Genomic DNA, 11,691 nt, shown 5'->3' on the forward strand with positions numbered 1-11,691 from the left:
GATCACATTGGAGAAGCATGGTGTTCTAGCATCATACTTTCTGAACAAGTTGGTCGCAGATGTGGGTGACCAGCGTTTCAGCCTCCTTCCTCCTCCTCGATGAGGCCACGGATGTAAGTGTTTCTAAGTACCTGGGGGTTGTGATAAGGTACTTTAGTGACACCAAGCAGACAATTGTATCAACATTTCTGGGGCTTGTTGAGTTGGAGGGAGGAGATGCCAGATCTATAGCCCGTGCTGTTGTGGCTTTCCTCGAGAAGTGTTGTCTTAAAAAAGAGAAACTCCTGGGGATAGGGACTGACAATGCTTCTGTTATGACTGGGATTAACAATGGGGTCCATAAAGTGCTAAAGGAGGAGTATGGCCTCAAATATCTGGTTCTATGTGCCACTCTGCAGCTTGCTCATTTGTAGTTCTAAACATATTTAGGGTGTTTTTTACTCACTTTTTTGTCTTTCTCACAACATTAGTCCTCTCTCCTACAGCGTCCATCACAATTACATGCACATGCCAAATTATGCAAATTACTTTTTTGCCCGCTTTGAGGACAATACAGTGCCACTGACACGGCCTGCAACGAAAACATGCGGTCTCTCCTTCACTGCAGCCGAGGTGAGTAAGACATTTAAACGTGTTAACCCTCGCAAGGCTGCAGGCCCAGACGGTATCCCCAGCCGCGCCCTTAGAGCATGCGCAGACCAGCTGGCCGGTGTGTTTACGGACATATTCAATCAATCCCTATATCAGTCTGCTGTTCCCACATGCTTCAAGAGGGCCACTATTGTTCCTGTTCCCAAGAAAGCTAAGGTAACTGATCTAAACGACTACCGCCCCGTAGCACTCACTTCCGTCATCATGAAGTGCTTTGAGAGACTAGTCAAGGACCATATCACCTCCACCCTACCTGACACCCTAGACCCACTCCAATTTGCTTACCGCCCAAATAGGTCCACAGACAATGCAATCTCAACCACACTGCACACTGCCCTAACCCATCTGGACAAGAGGAATACCTATGTGAGAATGCTGTTCATCGACTACAGCTCGGCATTCAACACCATAGTACCCTCCAAGCTCGTCATCAAGCTCGAGACCCTGGGTCTCGACCCCGCCCTGTGCAACTGGGTACTGGACTTCCTGACGGGCCGCCCCCAGGTGGTGAGGGTAGGCAACAACATCTCCTCCCCGCTGATCCTCAACACTGGGGCCCCACAAGGGTGCGTTCTGAGCCCTCTCCTGTACTCCCTGTTCACCCACGACTGCGTGGCCACGCACGCCTCCAACTCAATCATCAAGTTTGCGGACGACACAACAGTGGTAGGCTTGATTACCAACAACGACGAGACGGCCTACAGGGAGGAGGTGAGGGCCCTCGGAGTGTGGTGTCAGGAAAATAACCTCACACTCAACGTCAACAAAACTAAGGAGATGATTGTGGACTTCAGGAAACAGCAGAGGGAACACCCCCCTATCCACATCGATGGAACAGTAGTGGAGAGGGTAGCAAGTTTTAAGTTCCTCGGCATACACATCACAGACAAACTGAATTGGTCCACTCACACAGACAGCATTGTGAAGAAGGCGCAGCAGCGCCTCTTCAACCTCAGGAGGCTGAAGAAATTTGGCTTGTCACCAAAAGCACTCACAAACTTCTACAGATGCACAATCGAGAGCATCCTGGCGGGCTGTATCACCGCCTGGTACGGCAACTGCTCCGCCCTCAACCGTAAGGCTCTCCAGAGGGTAGTGAGGTCTGCACAACGCATCACCGGGGGCAAACTACCTGCCCTCCAGGACACCTATACCACCCGATGTCATAGGAAGGCCATAAAGATCATCAAGGACATCAACCACCCGAGCCACTGCCTGTTCACCCCGCTATCATCCAGAAGGCGAGGTCAGTACAGGTGCATAAAAGCTGGGACCGAGAGACTGAAAAACAGCTTCTATCTCAAGGCCATCAGACTGTTAAACAGCCACCACTAACATTGAGTGGCTGCTGCCAACACACTGACACTGACTCAACTCCAGCCACTTTAATAATGGGAATTGATGGGAAATGATGTAAATATATCACTAGCCACTTTAAACAATGCTACCTTATATAATGTTACTTACCCTACATTATTCATCTCATATGCATACGTATATACTGTACTCTATATCATCGACTGTATCCTTATGTAATACATGTATCACTAGCCACTTTAACTATGCCACTTTGTTTACATACTCATCTCATATGTATATACTGTACTCGATACCATCTACTGTATCTTGCCTATGCTGCTCTGTAACATCACTCATTCATATATCCTTATGTACATATTCTTTATCCCCTTACACTGTGTACAAGACAGTAGTTTTGGAATTGTTAGTTAGATTACTTGTTATTACTGCATTGTCGGAACTAGAAGCACAAGCATTTCGCTACACTCGCATTAACATCTGCTAACCATGTGTATGTGACAAATAAAATTTGATTTGATTTGATTTGAAATTAGGCGATGACGTCATTTAGCGACTTCTAGTGACTTTTAGGATAGCCAATAGCTACTTTCCTTCCCGAGGAGTTGGCAACACTGCACAGTACAGTAAGGCACAGTTTAGGACAGTACGATATGGTACAGGACAGTTTTTTTTTCAGTAGAGTACAGTATAGTTTAATTCAGTAGAGTTTATTACAGTAGAGTGCATTAGAGTAAATAGGGTACAATACACTACTGCTGTATACTCTACTGTGCTTTATTCTACTGTTCTGAATTATGATGATACTGTAATGTACTGTACTGTACTCTGCTGTGTTGTTCAAACTGAATTAATTATAGAAGCTGTTTGGACCAATTCAAGGTGAGTCCGGACCAGACCAAAGCAAAATCAATTATACATCTAAAAGATGTCGCCGTTGGTAAATGCTTAGTGGGTAATGCCTGTCATAAATATCTAGTATTATCCAGATTGTATTTCATAGCCTCTTGGTCAATAGTATTTTGTTTACAATGTCAGACAGTATTTTAATACAATTATACAAAACGTTTGAGTAGCTATGTAATGGGGTGCAGTAGTTTAGTTATATCTTTAGCCTTATATCGACCTCTGCAGGTTTATCCGTCAAACTACATGCAAACGAATACCGTATCCCATAATGCCTTGGAGATGTTCAAATTGTCTCTTGTTTTCTAAAACAATATGCCAGCCGAAATAGCTCAGTTGGGAGAGCGTTAGACTGAAGATCTAAAGGTCCCTGGTTCGATCCCGGGTTTCGGCAGAGACGAGACTGTGAAGTTATTTTACAATTTCACAAAGAAAATGGACACGGTTATACTGTTCAAAAATACATAACAAGCTAGCGAACAACGACATTTCAAACGCCACGCAAGCCGAAATTGCTCAGCTGGGAAGGAGTTAGACGGACCCTAGTTCGATCCCGAGAGACAAGACTATAAAGAGTACTTTAACAATTTCAGAAATAAAAGGACACGTTATATTGTTTGAAAATACATAGCAAGCTAGCTAAAAAATACAATTTAGATTAAGCTATACATCGATTTGATTAGTAGCCAATTACTTGTTCTTCCTCCAAGTAATGTACATTTCTGATTACTTATTTGATTAATAATGGCTGATAACCTAGCTAGTCGTACTCTTCTGAAACATCGAATGCTCGATATCCTCCCTGACAACGGTGAGTCGAGGAAATGTCTGGTTGCGACAACCAATCATATCGCCGTCTGCCACCAAGAAGTAACCAAGAATTGCACTCCCCGACAAATCCGAGACACCAGTGCAACCAATAGGTAACCAATATTGACCAATAAGGATAGAGCTATGGCGGGATCTTTAAACGCAGAAAGAGTGCCATGGAAAATATATTTCATCTCAGGTAAATCTGTTAGCGTGTTATCTTTATTTTCTGAAGTAACGTTAGCTATGAGCTATGGCGGGACCTGTAAATGCTGGAAGAGGACAATGGACAAATATATTTCCTCAGTACATTTTCGCGGGTTATCTTTATTTTCTGAGGTAACGTCAGTTAAAAAATGTTGTTGTCTGCTGTGGGAATGTATCATCCTTACATTATTTATTGTGTGGGGATGTTGTCTTTTCTTTTCATGGAGAGACGTATGCCTTCCCAAGGGATGGCAACACATTTTGCCCGATGTGGACCGTAAGTGGGTGTCCAAGGCATTGTTCAGGTGGTCGAGGAATGGGATTCCAGAGATGGACTTTGCCAGGGTTGACAAAATGTGGTGGGACCCTCCACCACCTCTCGTCTGCAGCTCAGTACTGGTGATGGAGAAGTACTTTGCCCGTCCTCTGCTGCGATGGATGCCCAGGAAGCTCTGGCAGGTGAAGCTATATTGCCCAAATTCTGACTGTGAGAGGGGGGAGCTGACCAAATACTAATTGAGTGTATGTAAACTTCTGACCCACTGGGAATGTGATGAATGAAATAAAAGCTGAATAATTCTCTCTACTATTATTCGGACATTTCACATTTTAAAAAATAAAGTGGTGATCCTAACTGACCTAAGACAGGGAATTTTCACTAGGATTGAATGTCAGGAATTGTGAACACAGAGTTTAGGTGTATTTGGCTAAGGTGTATGTAAACTTCTGACTTCAACTGTATCAGTTGAAACATCTTTCCTACCCTACTGGCTACCGATATCATTCTTCTGTGAGCTGCTCCATGTCAAAACCAGTTGAGAGCTGAACACTCTTGCTACCTGCAGATGATATTCCTCTGAAACTAGGCTGTGTGCAATGCGCATGTGAATATATTTCACAGGCTTTGCGATTGTGTAGGCTGCTTTTTACATGATTTCTCCATTGTACTACATAATTGATAAGTCATATACCTCCACTACACTACACTGATACGCATCAGTAGGTATTAAGAAGTGAGTATACCTGCGTGCTTATACCTGCGTATACCCCCCACTACACCACTGGCTCTTTTGTGTTTTACAAAACATCAACATGAGTAAGCTGGTATTACGATTGCTGTCCTTTCAGAATCACAAACTTGTCACACACTGAAGGCCTATAGGTTTGCCACTGGGCAAACATGTCTATAATACAGTGCCTTGCGAAAGTATTCGGCCCCCTTGAACTTTGCGACCTTTTGCCACATTTCAGGCTTCAAACATAAAGATATAAAACTGTATTTTTTTGTGAAGAATCAACAACAAGTGGGACACAATCATGAAGTGGAACAACATTTATTGGATATTTCAAACTTTTTTAACAAATCAAAAACTGAAAAATTGGGCGTGCAAAATTATTCAGCCCCCTTAAGTTAATACTTTGTAGCGCCACCTTTTGCTGCGATTACAGCTGTAAGTCGCTTGGGGTATGTCTCTATCAGTTTTGCACATCGAGAGACTGGAATTTTTTCCCATTCCTCCTTGCAAAACAGCTCGAGCTCAGTGAGGTTGGATGGAGAGCATTTGTGAACAGCAGTTTTCAGTTCTTTCCACAGATTCTCGATTGGATTCAGGTCTTTACTTTGACTTGGCCATTCTAACACCTGGATATGTTTATTTTTGAACCATTCCATTGTAGATTTTGCTTTATGTTTTGGATCATTGTCTTGTTGGAAGACAAATCTCCGTCCCAGTCTCAGGTCTTTTGCAGACTCCATCAGGTTTTCTTCCAGAATGGTCCTGTATTTGGCTCCATCCATCTTCCCATCAATTTTTAACCATCTTCCCTGTCCCTGCTGAAGAAAAGCAGGCCCAAACCATGATGCTGCCACCACCATGTTTGACAGTAGGGATGGTATGTTCAGGGTGATGAGCTGTGTTGCTTTTATGCTAAACATAACGTTTTGCATTGTTGCCAAAAAGTTCAATTTTGGTTTCATCTGACCAGAGCACCTTCTTCCACATGTTTGGTGTGTCTCCCAGGTGGCTTGTGGCAAACTTTAAACGACACTTTTTATGGATATCTTTAAGAAATGGCTTTCTTCTTGCCACTCTTCCATAAAGGCCAGATTTGTGCAATATACGACTGATTGTTGTCCTATGGACAGAGTCTCCCACCTCAGCTGTAGATCTCTGCAGTTCATCCAGAGTGATCATGGGCCTCTTGGCTGCATCTCTGATCAGTCTTCTCCTTGTATGAGCTGAAAGTTTAGAGGGACGGCCAGGTCTTGGTAGATTTGCAGTGGTCTGATACTCCTTCCATTTCAATATTATCGCTTGCACAGTGCTCCTTGGGATGTTTAAAGCTTGGGAAATCTTTTTGTATCCAAATCCGGCTTTAAACTTCTTCACAACAGTATCTCGGACCTGCCTGGTGTGTTCCTTGTTCTTCATGATGCTCTCTGCGCTTTTAACGGACCTCTGAGACTATCACAGTGCAGGTGCATTTATACGGAGACTTGATTACACACAGGTGGATTGTATTTATCATCATTAGTCATTTAGGTCAACATTGGATCATTCAGAGATCCTCACTGAAATTCTGGAGAGAGTTTGCTGCACTGAAAGTAAAGGGGCTGAATAATTTTGCACGCCCAATTTTTCAGTTTTTGATTTGTTAAAAAAGTTTGAAATATCCAATAAATGTCGTTCCACTTCATGATTGTGTCCCACTTGTTGTTGATTCTTCACAAAAAAATACAGTTTTATATCTTTATGTTTGAAGCCTGAAATGTGGCAAAAGGTCGCAAAGTTCAAGGGGGCCGAATACTTTCGCAAGGCACTGTATATATACAGGCATTTATGCGCTGAATGAATGGAGGGCTGGTAATTATTTGTTTTCTACTCGGCTGGTCTCTGTAAGAAATTAGAGTCCCCACTGTCCCAGACTGAGTCAAGACAGAGTACACATGTATCTGACACCAGACGAGACCAGGACACTCAATATGTGGTCTCGAGATCAGACTACCTCGGACTGCTCCGCAAAATCATCCTGTTGTCCCGCATTTGGGTATTTTAAATATGGTCACCCTATCCCCGCTAGCACTAGCAGTAACCAGAAATGAACATTATATGTGGATCCCTCCCAACACTTTCCAGCATGAGCTACCAAGGTTGCTAAGATTGTTTTACAATGGCAGAGACCAAGTGTCCCTGTGTGTTTGACATTTTCCAACACTCTCAAGAGTTTGTGTAGCCTGTGTGCAAATGTGTTCCTTCAGTTAAGTTCAACGTTAGGTCTGTAGTTTTTCCATTTTACCTTCAAAGCACTGTGTGTGCGTGTGTGTGTGTGTAATAAGAGAATTCTCTTGTCTCTGTTGGTGTTGTAGGCTTTGAGTCACAGAGGTAACAGCATGTGTCTGGTTTCAAAGACTGACCTTGTCTCTCTCCAGAACAAACATCTATAATGCAGAACCGCCTCAGCTTGCTTAGGTGACCACGATTTGATATAGGAAGCACTCACTAGGCTAATGACAAACCTGGCAAATAATAGCCTAATTTGTTCTGATCTGAACCTAAACTGGGCTGGGCGCAACATGATATCATAGGAAAACGTCATTCTGTGAAGTTTTTGCGAAAAGAAAACAACAGATGATGTTTATGTCAATACATTGCAGTAAATAGGAAAAGAAGATTGTCAATGAATTTAGGTTTGTCAATACATTGTAGTAAATGGGAAAAAACTGTCAACCATCCTTCACCCACTCTCTTTCTCTTTCTTTCGGTCTCTCTACCTCCTCTTTATCCCCCTTCACTTCTATCTCCATAATCCTTATTTTACCCCCTCCACTCTCTCCCCCCTCTCTCTCCTATTTTCCTCTCCTCTCTTTCCCTATCCCCCTGTCTTTCTCTCTCCCTCCTCTCTTCTCCCCTCCCTGCGTCAATCTCCCCCTCTCTCCCCTCACTCTCCCCTTCTCTCTCTCTCCCTCCCTTCCTTCCTTTCATCTCTCTCTCTGTCTCTCTCTTTCTCTCTCTCTCACCTCCACAGACTGGAAATTGACATATAGACGTCAATACATTGCATTGAATGCAATAATTGTCAAGGATATTGACTGAGGCAAAAACGTTGATGATAAAGCTGCAATAGGTCAATTGGTGAAAGACTCAGACAGACAGACACAGACCTCTGTGACAGTTTTCTGGCCAGGAGGCTATCTACCAAAAGCTGCAACAGTCTCACCCTTCATCTGAACCCCTAGCACGGCTACCCCCCCAGCACGGCCGGCCCTACCTTTTTGGGGACCCTATGTCCGATTTGGTGGACCCCTTCTTGACGGCAGAGAGAATAGTTTTTTTTATATATTTTTTTTTACATTTCCTGTAATTCTCTCCATTTTACCTTGAGGTATAGGGAAAATGTTGTGATTTTAAAGCAAATTGGGGGGGATTGAGGACCCCCTAGCGGCCGGGGGCCCTAAGCAACCCCTTATATTGCTTAAGCCCAGGGCCGCCCCCCCCCCCCCCCCCCCAGGACTGCCTGACTCACCACCTGAGAACAGACTTAATGCCTTCTCCCTTGTCAAGGAAACCACCATTACTGAACTTTTTTCTAAATTCAAAACCACAACCTGCGCCGTTGACCCCTTGCCCACTGCCATAGTTCTCTGCCCCCTGGTGGTCACAATTGTAAATGCATCCCTCACATCTGACCCTGTTCCTACTCCTTTGAAAACAGCGGCTATCTCCCATTATGAAGAAACAGGGCCTGGACCCTGAGCTCCTCACCAACTACAGGCCAAACTCAACCCCTCCCTTCCTCACTAATGTGGTAGCATTACAAATCCAACAACACATCACCTCTCATGAACTTTTCAAATCACTCCAGACGGGTTTCCAGGCTATGCATAGCACTGAAACTGCCTTGGTAAAGGTAGTGAACAACCTCTGTGCTGCTGATGCTGGAAACATTGCCATCCTCATCATCCTCATCTGCAGCATTTGACACTGTCATTTTTCAATCATGCTGGGGTAGACTACTCCGGTTTTGACGAATGTGCTTAATATTAGCAGCTGAGAAATAAATATAGTAGAAGCTAGGATCCTCCTCTTTTTAGTGGCAACCATTATAACTCTGCTTTCACACGGGATTGCATATAGAAATGTCTGTGCTTATAAGAACATGTATTTCACTCCATGCATCAACCACTGTTTGAGGAGCAGTCTCTCTCTACACGACAGTTGATATTCTGCCCAAACTCTGTATGCCACGGGCTCTCCAACCCTGTTCCGAAAGCTACCCGGTGCTTCATTTGGGAAAACAAGTGAAATCTGTTCGGGAACATCGATAGTAACATGTTTTCACAACAAAACATATTTCATGAATGAAACTGTTGACAGCCCCTCTCTCTGCAAGCTGGAGAAAATAATTGAGAGAGGAGGAGATGGAAACGCAAGGTGGTGAGATATTCTGTAGGTAAAGGTAATGTGTCAGCCCATTCATTATGAAAATATAAAGAATGCCCTATTACTAGGCTATTCAAAATCAAATACAAATTCACTATAATTGTAGGTTATAACTATACTCTGTAAGCCGCCCTGCACAGTCAATGAACCAACAGCATCTCCTAGGCCTATATAGGCCTACGTTCTATACGAGACTCATGGATAGAACGTTTGGAGTGTAGCATAGTGTAACCAGTCCATCCAGTTTGCATAATAATACACTTATAGACAATTAATAGAGTTTGTTTAATTTTGGAGATTAGCTTGACCAATTATGTACCAAAGTGCATTTCTGATGCGCCAGCGCCATTCATGTACCGAGTGCATAGGAGAAGATTACCCTGACTCAACGGTCATGTGGAGTTTGTGGTCATGACTGCCGGTAATACGGTCACTGCAACAGCCCCAATTTCAATTGAATTGACCACCAGAGCAACAACACAAGTTATATCATCTGTGAGAAGGTACACACATACCTACAATGCAAAATTTGCTGTCCTTTCAGCTCCATGGACAGCACAATGGACTGCTCCATGGACAGCACAATGGACAGCCACAGGCATCAAACAGAGGACAAATTAGGCTACTATACTGAACAAAAATATAAACACATGTAAAGTGTTGGTCCCATGTTTCATGAGCTGAAATAAAAGATCCCAGAAATTTTCCAGGCGCACAAAATCTTATTTCTCTAAAAATGTTCTGCAGAAATTTGTTAGTGAGCATTTCAACTTTGCCAAGATAATCCATCTACCTGACAGGTGTGGCATATCAAGAAGCTGATTAAACAGTCAAGTCTACGACCATAATCCTCCTTAAAACTTCTTATGGCTGCAGGGGCAGTATTGAGTAGCTTGGATGAAAAGGTGCCCAGAGTAAATGGCCAGCTCCTCAGTCTCAGTTGCTAATATATGCATATTATTATTAGTATTGGATAGAAAACACTCTAAAGTTTCCAAAACTGTCAAAATATTGTCTGTGAGTATAACAGAACTGATATTGCAGGCGAAACCCTGAGGAAAATCAAACCAGGAAGTGGCTTCTATTTTGAAAACTCCATGTTCCATAGCCTGCCTTTGCTCCATTTAAAGGGATATCAACCAGATTCCCTTTCCTATCGCTTCCTCAAGGTGTCAACAGTCTTCAGACATAGTTTCAGGCTTTTATTTTGAAAAATGAGCCAGAAAGATAACATTGCGTCAGGTGTTCGTATGAGTTTTGCTCACGCAACAGATTTTTGCCTTTCCCTCTCCTACTGAAAAATACAGTTGCGGTAGATATATTATCGATTATATATTTTAAAAACAACCTGGGGATTGATTATAAAAAACTTTGACATGTTTCTGTGGACATTACGGAAACTATTTGGAATTTGTCTGCGTTGTCGTGACCGCTCTTTCCTGTGGATTTCTGAACATAACGCGCCAAACAAATGGAGGTATTTTGGATATAAAAATAATCTTTATGGAACAAAATGAACATTTATTGTGTAACTGGGAGTCTCGTGAGTGAAAACATCTGAAGATCATCAAAGGTAAACGATTAATTTGATTGCTTTTCACATTTTCGTGACCAAGCTACTTGATGCTAAGTGGACATAATGTTTTGTCGAGCGATCGATAAACTTACACAAACGCTTGGATTGCTTTTGCTGTAAAGCATATTTTCAAAATCTGACACGACAGAGGGATTAACAAAAGGCTAAACTGTGTTTTCCTATATTGCACTTGTGATTTCATGAATATAATTATTTTTTGTAATATTGTTTGAATGTGGCACTATGCAATTCAGCGGTTGTTGATGGCAATTATCCCGTTAACGGGATTGCAGCCATAACAAGTTTTAACAGCTTCTACCCCCAAGCCATAAGACTGCTGAACAATTAATCAAATGGCCACCGAACTATTTACATTGACAACCGCCCCAACCTTTACCCCCTGTATATACCCCCTCTTAATCGTTATGTAATTTTCTTGTTTTACTTTTTGATGTTATTACATTTTTTTACTTATATTTTCTTAACTCTATTTCTTGAACTGTATTGTTGATTTAAGGGCTTGTAAGTAAGCATTTCACGGTAAGGTCTACATCCGTTGTATTCGGTGCATGTGACAAATACAATCAGCATAATTCCGTTACCGTGAAATTCCCCTTAGGCTATGTTCTGATTAGTTGTGTTGATGGCATTGGAATTGCTGCCTCACATCTTTCATGGCAGTTTTTTAATAGTTCATTTGTTACTTTGTCTCTGATGATGGAACACACACACACTGGGGCTAATCTTGCCATGTGGGTCCTTCATAAAGTAACGATTGGTTTG

General features: G+C 42.6%; 1 non-coding gene across 1 annotated transcript; it reads left to right on the top strand.

Moving 5' to 3' along the window:
* The first annotated feature begins 3,195 nt into the window (after positions 1–3,195).
* On the top strand, positions 3,196–3,268 carry trnaf-gaa (transfer RNA phenylalanine (anticodon GAA)). The gene has a single exon. It is a non-coding gene; the product is annotated as a tRNA-Phe (tRNA).
* The last annotated feature ends 8,423 nt before the right edge of the window (positions 3,269–11,691 follow it).

This window comes from Oncorhynchus mykiss, chromosome 7, assembly GCF_057628025.1.
Source record: "Oncorhynchus mykiss isolate SJ-2025 chromosome 7, ASM5762802v1, whole genome shotgun sequence".
Classification (NCBI taxonomy): Eukaryota; Metazoa; Chordata; class Actinopteri; order Salmoniformes; family Salmonidae; genus Oncorhynchus; species Oncorhynchus mykiss.